Source organism: Wolffia australiana, chromosome 19 (genome assembly GCF_029677425.1).
Source record: "Wolffia australiana isolate 7733 chromosome 19, ASM2967742v1".
Lineage (NCBI taxonomy): Eukaryota > Viridiplantae > Streptophyta > Magnoliopsida > Alismatales > Araceae > Wolffia > Wolffia australiana.
This window is the reverse complement of record NC_135853.1, coordinates 6,343,820-6,356,447: the sequence shown is the minus strand read 5'-3', so window position 1 is coordinate 6,356,447 and position 12,628 is coordinate 6,343,820. Positions and strand designations below refer to the sequence as shown.

The 12,628-nt window shown below is 48.5% G+C and overlaps 1 long non-coding RNA gene across 3 annotated transcripts; it reads right to left on the bottom strand.

Annotated features, from left to right (window-relative positions):
* Nucleotides 1-4,691: 4,691 nt before the first annotated feature.
* Nucleotides 4,692-12,300, bottom strand: LOC144715668 (uncharacterized). Of its 3 annotated transcripts, none has more exons than XR_013584688.1 (4): nt 12,163-12,300; nt 5,774-6,063; nt 5,640-5,675; nt 4,692-4,977 (listed from the first exon to the last, which is right to left on the bottom strand). It is a non-coding gene; the product is annotated as an uncharacterized LOC144715668 (long non-coding RNA). The 3 variants fall into 3 exon arrangements; XR_013584686.1 differs by having other exon boundaries at nt 5,774-6,072; nt 12,163-12,294; XR_013584687.1 differs by lacking the exons at nt 5,640-5,675; nt 5,774-6,063.
* Between the last annotated feature and the right edge of the window lie 328 nt (nt 12,301-12,628).

Below are 12,628 nucleotides of genomic sequence, written 5' to 3'. Positions count from 1 at the left end.
TCTTTGATCTTAAAGGCGGTTTTCCATTCGTCTCCTGGTCGGATACGAACTTGGTGATAACCGCTTTTAAGATCAATCTTGGAGAAAATTATCGAACCTGCCATCATATCAAACATGTCATCAATGTGGGGAATAGGAAACCTATACTTGAGCGTAATCTTATTTATAGCTCTTTTGTCAATGCACATGCGCCAACTCCCATCCTTTTTGGAAGCCAGTAGTGTAGGTACGCCACACATGCTAAGGCTCTCTTGGATGAGCCCCTTGTCCAAAAGTTCTTGGACTTGGCGCTGTAATTCCTTGTACTGCGTTGGGTCCATCCGATAGTGAGGAAGGTTAGGTAATGACAACCCCGGAATGAAATCAATAGCGTGCTGAATATCACGCATCGGGTGTAGGTCATTGGGCAAATCATTAGGGAAAACACTTCCGAATTCCTCGAGTAGCTGAGAAACCTCGGGAGGTGGGGTAGAGGAATCATAGGAGGAGTGATCAGGTATCATGGCCAAGCACATAGTCATTTTACTATCGAGTTACTTTTGAAGTTGATAACCGCTAACGACGCACAAGCTTACGGATGGAGATTTTGGTGAGGCTCTCTGCTGACTATGAGTGTAAGGATGCCATGTGATCTTCTTGCCCTGATGGATGAAAGAACAGGTATTGCTCCGACCATAGAGGTGTAGATCATTATCATACAACCAAGGGCGGCCGACGATAATGCTGCGCACCTTCATGGTTAAGACATCACACACTATCTCCTCTTCGTAAGATTGAACCTTCAAAGGGATACGGCATTGGTTCTTAAAAGGGATTGAGGTAGCATCGATCCAAGACACAAAATAGGGGTGAGGATGTTCAATCAAAGGTAATCCCAAACGTGACGTCATAACATCGGAGACGACATTAATACAACTTCCACTGTCTACGATCGTCTTACACATCTTATCACCAATTTTAAAATATGCATAAAATATGGATGTCCTCAATGCGGAATTATCAGTGGAAGGCTAAGTAAGGTTGCAGTGGACAACTCCCCTAACTGACATAGATGGGTCGTGATGACGAAGAGACGGTGGGCAGTCCGTGATGCCAATGAAACTCGCTAATCCATCATCATGCACAAATTCATCGACAACATAACTCTCAACTCTATACTCCCCTCGTCAATAGGTTGCTCATCTAGGGTGGGGTCGCTATCGAAGGGCTCCTGTCCTATGTGTAAGGCTCATGATGGGCATTGGGTAGCTCTATGACCTCGACCCTGGCATTTTAAACAAGTCAAGCCGGAAGGACCAAGTGGTGCGGGATTGGGTTGAGGAGGGGCCCTAGCGGTGGACTCGAGGGAAGGTGATGTACGAGGATTTGGTGTAATAGATGACTGAGTCGGAGGGGGTGGACGATGTTCGGTGGGAGTACGAGTGGCGGTAGGAACTGGTGGTGGTGGTGCCGGGAGGGCTAAGGGAGGATTACGCTGGATCGCACGGTTGGAATAAGAAGGATTAGATAAGTGTGACCGATCGGTGAGAGCAGGGCGATTGTACACGGGAGTATGATATAAATTCTGACAGAGCTCTAGGTCTTCTACAATCTGATAGGCCTGCTCTAGGGTGGCGGCTTTGCAGACTAGCAGTTCTGTCTCAAGATAAGGGTTAAGACCGGTTCTAAATTGAGAAATAACGACTCAGGGATTCTCCTCAACTCGACACCTCATATAGAATTCTTCGAATTGGGTAATGTACTCGGAAACCAGACATCTACCCTACTACAGTTTATGCCATTGATCTAGGAGATTGTCTAAGTAAGCTAGTGGTACGTATTTCTCATGCAGTTTGTCCTTCATTTGGGGCCAAGTATCTATGGGTGCCTCACGACAGTTATAAATGAAAAATTCGAGATTTTCCCAAAAGATTTTCGCTTATCCCCCTAATCTCATCTCGGCATACTGGACTTTCTGCCACTCTAGCATATTACACCACTTAAAATAACTGTTTAATTTGGACTCCCAATCAAGATACTCCTTAGGGTCCCTAGATCCCTCGTAGTACGGAACATCGACTTTGACGCTATGCTGAATCTGCTACCATTGGTTGTCGTGATCCGCACGGCGTTAATCACGAGGGGGAACCACATCCTCGGGTGGATAAGGATCGTCCCTGTCTAGACGATTCCCGTTCCATCTACGATACCGATCGTCAGGCGGATAAGGATCCTTTCAAGGGGGATGATTCCTATTGATGACTCTCAAATATGTCATCAAATAATTAAACTTTTTAGTTTTCATTCATCAAAATTATAATGTTAATTCATGCTAATATCATGCATATGCATCATTTTATAAAATCACTAACCCCACTTGATCCTTTGAATCAAGTGGAATATATTTAACATTTTATGGTTAGCAAACATTCAGAGACAGGTTAAGAAGATCAAGGAAAGAGACGAGGATCAAGAGGAGCGGGCAAAAATTCAAAGAAGCAGAAATTACAAAAATGCCCCTGGGCAAAACTTAAGAGAAACATATAAATACTCTCTTGAGAGTTGATTTTAGGTTGTCCAGAATTTCTCTCAAGGAAGCTAGGGCTTGGAGAGAAAGGATTTCTGCAGACCCTCCAAGGCTGATGAGCATTGGAGCTAGGAGAGAAGCAAGCCGAGGAGTAGCTGGAGCACGACGATCGTCGCCTTGCCCGAAAGGAGTGACACAAGGAGGCGTGAGCGTTTCGGTTTTGGTACAATCTTCTTCTCCCTTCTAAGACAATCAGGGTTGGGCTGAAGATCACAAGCTGTGTCTTCAGCATTTCCAAGTTCTGTTGTTCCTTTGGTTACGTTTGATTTCGAATCCCATAGTTGATTGAATCGTTTTCCATTCTGTCTAGCAAAAATTTCATTGTTCTCGCATCCGATCGTGAACTCCTTCCCTGCAGAACTTCCAACTGCTAGCAACCCAGGCCTCAGCCTAGGTTGCCAGCAATCCAAGCAGTGAGCAAGCTCGCCCGCGCGAATCAGCACCGCGAGCAGGCTCGCCAAGGCGCGCAGCTGCCGCGCAGGCTCGCCGCGGCAGCAACGCCGCGCACAGGCTTGCCTGCGCGCAACAGCGCCGGGCACAGGCTGCCCCGCGCGAAGCAGCGCCGCGCGCAGGCTCGCCACGCAGTTGCGCGCGCAGCTCGCGCCACAGCGCGCGCGCAGGCTTTCGCCAGCAGCTAGCGCGCAGGCAGCAGCGCGCGCAGCAGCCTCACTCACACGCAGGCGTTATGCGTGCACAAACACCCGTAGGGTGTTTCCTCAATTGCCTCACAGGGCAGAAGCGAACCGTCAACAAAGAAAATTTCTCTGCTGACGGTTCTGCTCAATTGAGTTTGCCAAGATATCTCCGTAAAACTTAACTCAAGATAATTTAACTGAAGAATTAGCTGAATCCATACTTTTAAGGAATTCTGTGCAACTTATTCTGAAGAAAATTTCTACAGAGATTAACACTTGGAATTAGAGAACTAAATAGACTGATTTAATACAAAAGAATTTTCCGCTGTTTTCTTTGCTTCCTGTGGATCGACCCTTGCTTGCCAAAGGCTGTGAGGTTATAAATTTCGTTGCATAAGCTCAATCCTCACACGAATTCAACTGATAAATAACCAGTAAAAAAACACCCTAAAATTGAAATTATCACCTATCGCGCTCTATCTTTATCTCTTTCTCTATCCATGTCTGTATCTTTATCTCTATCTTTTTCTCTATCTCTATCTCTATCTGTATCTGTATCTCTATTTCTATCTATATCTCTATCTATATCTCTATCTCTATCTCTATCTCTATCTATATCTCTATCTCTATCTCTATCTCTATCTCTATCTCTATCTATATATCTATCTCGATCTCTATCTCTATCTCTATCTCTATCTATATCTCTATCTCTATCTCTATCTCTATCTCTATCTCTATCTCTATCTCTATCCCTATCTATATCTCCATCTATATCTCTATCCCTATCTCTATCGCTATTTCTATCATTATCTCTATCTCTATCTCTATTTGTATGTCCATATCTATCTCTATCTTTATCTCTATCTCCATTTATTTCCTATCTCTATCTTTGTGTCTATCACTATATTCATTTCTGTCTATATCTCTATCTCTATCTCAATATCTATCTCTATCTCTATCTCTATCTCTGTCTCTATCTCCATCTCTATCTCTATCTCTATCTCTAGCTCTATCTCTATCTCTATCTTTATCTCTTTCTCTATCCCTATCTCTATCTTTATCTCTATCTCTATCTCCATCTCTATCTCTATCCCTTTCTCTATCTCTATCTCTATCTCTATCTCTATCTCTATCACGCACAAGTGGATAGGGGTCGTTCCGTGGGGGACAATTCCTACCATGGCCTGGGGTCTTAGACTCGGGCGGATAGTAATTGTTCCGTAGGAGACAATTACGATCACAGACCGGAGTACGAATCTCAAGAGGAATCTGATCGTCTCGCTCGGGATGATACTGATTTCAGCTCCCAGATCTATCCTCAGGTCGTATAGGATCATCCTGGTCACGATGACTCCTATCACGAGCTCGAGGTCTGGAGTCAGGCAGAAAGTGGTCTTCGCGATCCCGGTAATGGCGGTCACGACCTCGATTCTCGAGTTGGTAAGTTCGTTTGTTCACCGCATCGATTGAACTAGTTAGACGGTTATCCATATTGGTAACTCGTGTATTCACATCACGAAAACCATTCTGGATAGCGTCTAACACGCGATCGATGTCCCCTTGAAAGGAGGTTGGTGGGACGGGGACAGACACCTCACGACCGTCTTGGGGATGGTCTGTCATCTGTGCGGAGACTCGTTTGCCTGAACGTACATGCATGCAATAGGACTGACAAATGAAGACGTCTACGATGGCAGAAACGACTGGGCTAACAGGTTAAGCTCTGATACCAATTTGATGCACGCGACGCAACTCCAGAATCTACAGTTACGGAACCTGAAATTCAGCAGGAAACAATGGCAGAAGAGAGACATCAGCAGAATGAGAGAAGGAGAACAATGCTGGACAGGTCAACACCGTCGAGAAACCTGCGACAAACCGATGTCAACCTGAACATAGGTGAAGTTATTTTATTCAGATATGATAATGCTTCGATTAATTCTTTATCTGAATTTAACGGACTACCTGCACAGAATCTTTTAGAATTCCTCGATGATTTTCATATTAGATGTTCTTCCCAAAACGTTCCTGGACTATCTACAGAAATTTTGAAAATGAAGTATTTTCCTCTTACCTTAAAAGATAAAGCATTTTCATGGTATCGCAATCTAGGAATCACGTTCAACTCTTGGGAAGAGATGCAGGGAAAATTTCTGCAGAAATTTTACCCTCTCTCTAAAACTAATTTTTACCGAAGAGAAATTCATAACTTTCATCCCCATGAAGGTGAGGCTTTTAGTGAGTCATGGAAGAGGTTCAATGACTTGCTGAGGAAATGTCCCCATCATGGAATTGAACACTGTCAGCTAGCCCAAATTTTCTATGAACCTTTATCAGATTTCATGAAAAATAAGGTTAACTTAGCCTCCGGGGGAACTTTCTATACCGCATATGAGGATGAAGTGTTTGATATTTTGGAGAGAGTTGCAGAAACTAACCTGCAGGAGATTGGAGCAAGTCAGAATATTAGGAACCTGCAGCCCAAGAGAGCAGGAGTTCTGCAAGTTAATGCTATGGAGGGCGAGCTGCAAGCGGGTTTAAGAGAAACCAACCAGAAATTGGAGGAGCTCACCTCCACCTTGAAGAACGTTTTCTTAGGTAACTTCCCCATCGTTAAGGCCAAAATTTGCTCTCTCTGTTTCAGCAGGGAACCTGAAGACGGCGCCTGCCAAGCCATGGAAGAAGAGGTGAAAGCCTTCAACCAACCGCAGCAACCATGGGCAGGGCAAAAGAGGCCGAATTTCCCAAATGGAGAGACCTTCCACCAAGGGAGTAAGCCGGCAGCTCAACCTCCATTCCAACAAAGACAGCAATTCCAGTCCAGGCCCCAGCAGTAGTATCAGGTTCCCTCTCACAACCAGCCTGATTTTTCTACATTCACCCCCGTCATTTCAGATATGATAGAGAAGCAAAACCAAAAGTTGCGAGCGGAGATGGAGATGCGGATGCAGGTCATGATGGAATTTCAGACGAAGCAGATGTTGGAATCCCAGGAACAAATGAGGAACCTGTTGGAGAGATTTAGGCCTGCACCTTCTGAACACCAAGGTATAATTACAGAACTCCCTTGCACATCTTATAAATTTCCCATGAAACCTGTAATTAACCCATGCAACTTACATCATGTGCAACACTCCACTGATGATGAGATGAATGGAGAAGATCCTGAAGTTCTGGCAATCTCAAAGTTGAGAAATGGAAAGGAACTTCAAGACCCTTATCAGAATTCTGGAGAGAATTCTAGGAAGGAATGAGCCAAGAGAGGAAGAAAGAGAGGATCTTCCCTACGCGGAAGAACCTCTACCTTCTACAAGTGGGCAAGATGTTCCTTACCCTTCAGCTTTGAATAGAAAAAAACCTGTCCTTGATTATGAACATAGGTTATTAGAGAATTTTAAAAGAGCCACCATGACTCTTACTGTAGAAGACATGCTTAGGTGTGCACCCTCCCTAAAGAAATACCTTAAGGATGCTTGCACCACTAGGAAGCCTAGGGAAGTAGTTAAACTTTCTGAGAATGCCTCTAGCATTTTGAATGCCATCCCTATCAAAATGAGAGATCCCGGAGCCCCTTTTATTACATGTGAAATAGGAGGAAACACATTTTCTAAAGTTTTATTAGATACGGGAGCAAGCATAAGTATCATTCCAACAGCCTTATACGAGGAGTGTGGGTTTGGAGAGTTGGAGGAAATACATATGGACTTACTCCTAGCTGATAGAACTGTTAGGCAACCTGAGCGAAGGTTAACTGATGTCATGATCACTGTAGAGAACTGTGAAATACCTGTAGATTTTATAGTGACTGATGTGAAGATATCGGGGAACATTAGTTTAGCTCCTATAATCTTAGGAAGACCATTCTTAGTCACGGCGAAAACAATTATGGATTGGGAGAAGGGGACAGTAGAATTTAAGATTGGGAAAGAGAGAGTTCAAATTGACATATCAAAAATGATGAAGTGCCCCTTAGGAAGCAATGAAGAATTAAAACTGTGCACAGAAGATGAAGGAGAGGAGGAAGTGATAAAGGAATATGTCTCACATGTAGAGGGTAGAGAGCTAGATGAAGAGATCATGGACTCCCCTTCAAAGGAGGTAGGCCTAGAACTAAAACCTTTACCCTTATCCCTCAAATATGCATATCTAGATGAGAAGAAAACCCTACCTGTAATCATTTCTTCATCACTAACTCCTAAACAGGAAGGAGACTTGCTCAAGGTACTTAGAGAGCATAAGAACGCCATAGGTTGGACGTTTGATGATATTAGAGGAATTCCATCTTCAATATGTGAACATAGCATATTTTTGGAAGAGGAATCTAGACCTTGTAGAGAGCATCAAAGAAGGCTCAACCCTTACATGAGAGAAGTCCCTGAGATTATCACCCGCACTTGGCCAATACCATGAGCCTCTAGCACCATCTCGAGTGCCACCAAGGAGGCCGAACCCCTACCCACCTCATATACCACAGTCATCCTACTTACCGTTTGCGCCCTCATTGAGTTGTGTGGCACACGAGCCCCCTGCACACCATTCAAGACAACCGACTGCTGGCATCACGTGATTCATACATGTCCCCTGCTCACTATGGACAGCCCCCTCCACTAGTGTCAAGTACAAAAGAATCTGGGGAACCACTTAGCTCACAACATGTTAGGCAAACCAAGTGTGCCCATCATCAGCATGATGACATTGATAGGAGATGTCGAGACAATGCACCCACTAGAAAGATACATCTAGTGACTCCATTCATTACCTTAGCCCAACACATGATGCACCTTCACGGTTATCCCGTCGATATGTCATCCGACCGTTGAACGTCACAATATAATGAAAGGAGACGGTTCGTCCTCTCCCACATTCACTTCGCACCCATCCTCACTATATAAGGGGATGGCATGCCCAAGGAACACCTTGGAGTCATTATTGAAAGGTTTATTCACAATTTTTCTCCCCCCTATCGTAGAGAGTAGTGTAGGGGGTTTGGCTAGCCCCACCCCACATCGAGATCACTCTGTGGGTAGAGCCCACGTCTCTCCCGTCGAGATCACTCCGAGGGAGACGGGTTAAAGCGCAACGTCGAGATCACTCTGGTGCGAGGAAAGAGTTTCAAGAAGCCGCCGCCATCAAGAATTGAAAGAGGCCTTCGTCCAGATTACTCCGGGGGTCTTGGAAGATTCAAGAAGTGTCGCCGACACGTCATCAACTGGGGAAATCTGCTCCGCCGAGGGAGCACACCCCAGATCCATCAAGAACTCCTCTTTCTTGGAGGTTCTTGGTTTTTACAGTTCAAGAAAGCCATTTCTTGGTACCTTTTTCCACCCTTCCACCATTCCTGATCCATACCCCACCCTTCTCTTCATTCTTGATCCACCCCACCACCGTTCTTGAACATCCTCCCACATTTCTTGAATTTCCCCTCTTTCCCCTCCCCCACCTTTTCTTGATTCCTTCCCCTCGCCCCGTTTCTTGATTCTACCACGCCCCACCCATTTTCTTGAACTTCTTGATCTGTCCCTTCACGTTCTTGAACCCCCCCCATCTCGTTCTTGATCCGCCCCTCCACGTTCTTGTACCCTCCCCATCTTATTGTTGATCCTTCCCATCACGTTCTTGAACCTTCCCATCTCGTTCTTGATCTGTCCCTTCACGTTCTTGACCCCCCCCATCTCGTTCTTGATCCTTCCCATCTCGTTCTTGATCCTTCCCATCTCGTTCTTGACCCTTCCCATCTCGTTCTTGATCCATCCCATTTCGTTCTTGGTCCTTTCCCCATCTCGTTTTTTACCCTTCCCCATTACCATTCTTAAACTCTCAATTCTCCCACACTTCTTTCCTCTTGATTTTTGGCCCCTCGCCCTCGCCTCCCGCTCGACCACCCTTCCACCGTTCATCACCCAGCGCCCGCGAGAGAAAGTACCCCTCCCGCGCGCCTCTCCGGCTGCCCCTGCAGGCGTCTGCGCGCCGCCACGACCACCGCGCTGCGCGCCCGCTCGCCAGTGCGCGCGTTGTGCTCCTCGCGCCGGCCCGTGCACGCGCGCACCAAACACCTCCGCGCATGCCCGTCTGCTGCCACATCCTTTGCCATGGTCCTAAGGTCGGTTGACTTGATCACCTCTTGCGCTCATCAGTCCGACGTTCGAGCGATCTCGCCAGAGTCGTCGACCGACACGTTACCATCTACACCACATCACCTGCCAGAACGAGATTTGACGCCGTGGATTAGCGGGACTTAAGGTTAGTCTCGTCTCCCCTCCATTTACCAGCATTATTATCTTTTCCAGTCTCGTCTTCCGCTATCACGTCCTCTGCCATTATTTTCATTACAATTCACAGATAGGATAGCCACCGTCGTCGAGTGTAGGAATTCTTGACGTTGACGGATATTCTTTGGCCTAGACGCCGAACACTCCAGGGGCCGCCATATGCCCTCATTGTCTAGACGTCTAGTTGATTTCGTGGGTCATTGGGAGTTTGATCTAGGGATCATTCTTCTCTTGTTGATCGGCACGGCCGACACCATTATCCGCCGATTCCCTCTACTGCTCATCCACTATTTTCCCGTGCATTGAATTACATCTCACGTCCTCACATCATAATTCCTGTGACGTAATAGGAGCCGATCGATCCCGGCCGACGTCGTATTACATCAGATCTCGTGGTCCGCATAACTCGGGGGCACCCGTAACAGCGGGTGCTGTCCGCGCGGCTTCGATAGGCGGCGGTATCAGACCGGCTACCGGTGTCGCGGGACGGTGCTCCGAGAGGGCCGTAGCATTGCCTCTCTTGTCGGGCGACGGTTTTGACCGTCGGGGTGAGGTAGAACCACCGCGTTGAGCTCTCCGGCTCGATCGCGTCTCTATGGCCATCCCTAGGGAATCCTAGATGCCTTTTTGAAAAACGATGAAATGCGATGCGATGCAGATGCAGCTAGTGATGCGAATGCAGCGTCAGAGGGGCGCTGTGAGCAACCACAACCTGGCTCTGATACCAATTTGATGCAGGATGACATCGGGGACGAAGTCCGGCAGTCACCGAGGGGGTCGTACTCGGTGTCAAAAGCGTTTGTGCGCGACGACTACTCAAGGGTATTCGTCCAACATGCGTCTCCTACGGGAAAACCTACGATGAGATGCACGGGTGGGGGGTGTAGTATGGGTAGTTGCCGACAAGCGGTGGAACGCCGATGGCTGGGTAACGACGGGGTCGCCCAGAGATGGGTAAGTAGACCTCCTGACCCTCGTCCGAACGAACAAGGTTGCTACGGCGCCGATTGGGATGACTCCCGCCGGAGGTTGCATGCACGTGACGGGCGAACCGACTCGTACCAAACCAGGTAAGACTCTCAATAGTATGTAATTTTCACTCGATCTGTCACACTCACCTACGTCTAACCCGAGCACAGTGGAGGCAACCGAACGATACACTGCAGGGAAATAAAAGATGGGGCGGAATGGCATACCTCATTGTAGCCTCGTGGACATCCATCATCCTCTCGGTAGGAGATTCGGCTGATGCACCAACGACGTCGAGGGAGTACGTGTTCGACGGTGCAGGCAACGGTGCGCAGGTGGACCGGGCGCGGTGGGCGCCGGATGTGAGGGACCGGCGACAACCTGTCGTCGAGAAGGAGCAGCAGCGTGGGGGCGGTATTGCGCGAAGGGCGCGGCCCGGCGCGCAGTCGGCGTGGTGCGGCGGAGTGACCACGGGTGGCTGGCGCAGGGTACAATCAAACGTGGCGCAGGCGGGTATCACGCGCGCGGGTGGCAGAAAGGTACGTGGCGCGGTGTGGTGTAGTCACACGTAGCGGGCACTACCCCGTGGCGCACAGCAGGAGCCAACGGCCGGATAAGACGGGCGCAGCTCTGGAGGGCACGAAGTTGCGTTTTGGTGCAACAACGGCCAGAGGGTGAAGCGGTCTACCGAGGGTCAGGTAGAGCACCGGTAAACTTGGGGGCAGCAGACGGCACCGGCTCATCGGCCAAGGGGTTCAGGCATCGGGGTAAGCGGCGCCTGTTGGTAGGAAGTGGCGACGGTCACCACCCGACGTTGCTCGGAGCATCAGGCGGGACGTGTGCGGACGATCCTAGTGGTCAGTTCTGTGGTGGGTCTGCGGCTCTACGTAGTGGCCTCCACGGTGACGTCGTGGTGTGCTACGGGCAGATCAGACACGGCCAGGAGATCTGGAACGGGAGTGACTCGAGCGGGGTAGTCAGCACGACCGTGTATGCGGCCGAGGGCACCGGGGCGCAGTCCACGACGACGGTGAGGGGGCAAGATCGAGATGGTAACTGAGCAGGCAGGGATGTTGCTCGACGGTGAGATTCAGAAACACCGCGGCATGCGGCGTGTGCGGTGAAGTGCGCAGTGGGCGACAAGGCGATGACGGTGCAACTCCGGCCAGCAGGCGACGGTAGCGGGAAACCGCATAGAGTTGCGGCTATGCGGCGTGAGGATCCTCATCCACGAGGCTGGGTGCCCGGATGACGGGGTGCCGCGGCGGCGGCCTATGTGGCGACGGCGTGACTGGATCCTCCTTCTTCCTCCTGCAGGTTCCTCTTCTCTGATCGGTTTCCTTCTCTTCAATGTGAAAAAAACATCTTCTTTCTCAAAATTCAACAATGTTGTGTTTTAGGGCATCCCTTCTTCCCTTATATAGGGGGAAGGAGAGGATGGCCCCTTAGAACAAAAGACAACACAACACAATAAAGAAGAAGGACTTGACCCTACGACCTTAGGGACATAAAACCGAGGAGAAGGACGAGAAACGCGAAGACGAGAATAGGGAGGGGGGAGGGGAGATCCTTATAAGGTCAAACCTCCCCCCTTACACAAGATCATGACGCTTAAGAAACAATAAGCGACGAAGTTCAAGACTGAAAACAACGAACAAATGAAGACGTAAAGGCGAAGACAAAGAGTCCGTTACCCGGAATACTTGAATCCGGGTGTACGTACCGTCGCCTTGGCTTGCGGAGCGGGCTGAACACGAACGGCTGGTGCTGTCGTGGACGACGGTGACGCCTCCGAAGATGTTTCCGGGGCTGTGGTTGGGGCTGCACCATCAACTCGCTTGCTCCTTAAGTGGGTGGACCTTAAACAAGGCAAGCGGAAGGTTAGTGATTATATAGAAGAATTCGAGGAATTTTGGATGCGACGCAAGTTCATGGACAGTCCGTAAGTACAAATCGTATTTTTCATTCATGGATTATGTAGTGAACTAGGAGTTAGAGTGCTCGAAAAGAATCCAGCTACTGTAGACCAAGCTTATAGCTTGGTGGATAGTAACGAGTACACCATAGAGGACGTTACTCCACCACCCATGGTTGCCCCTAGGACAACCACAACAGCTCAAACAGGAAGGACAACGAGTAACTCTGGTAATGGCGGGGCACAGTTTGACACCACAGGGTCGTGACGCGAG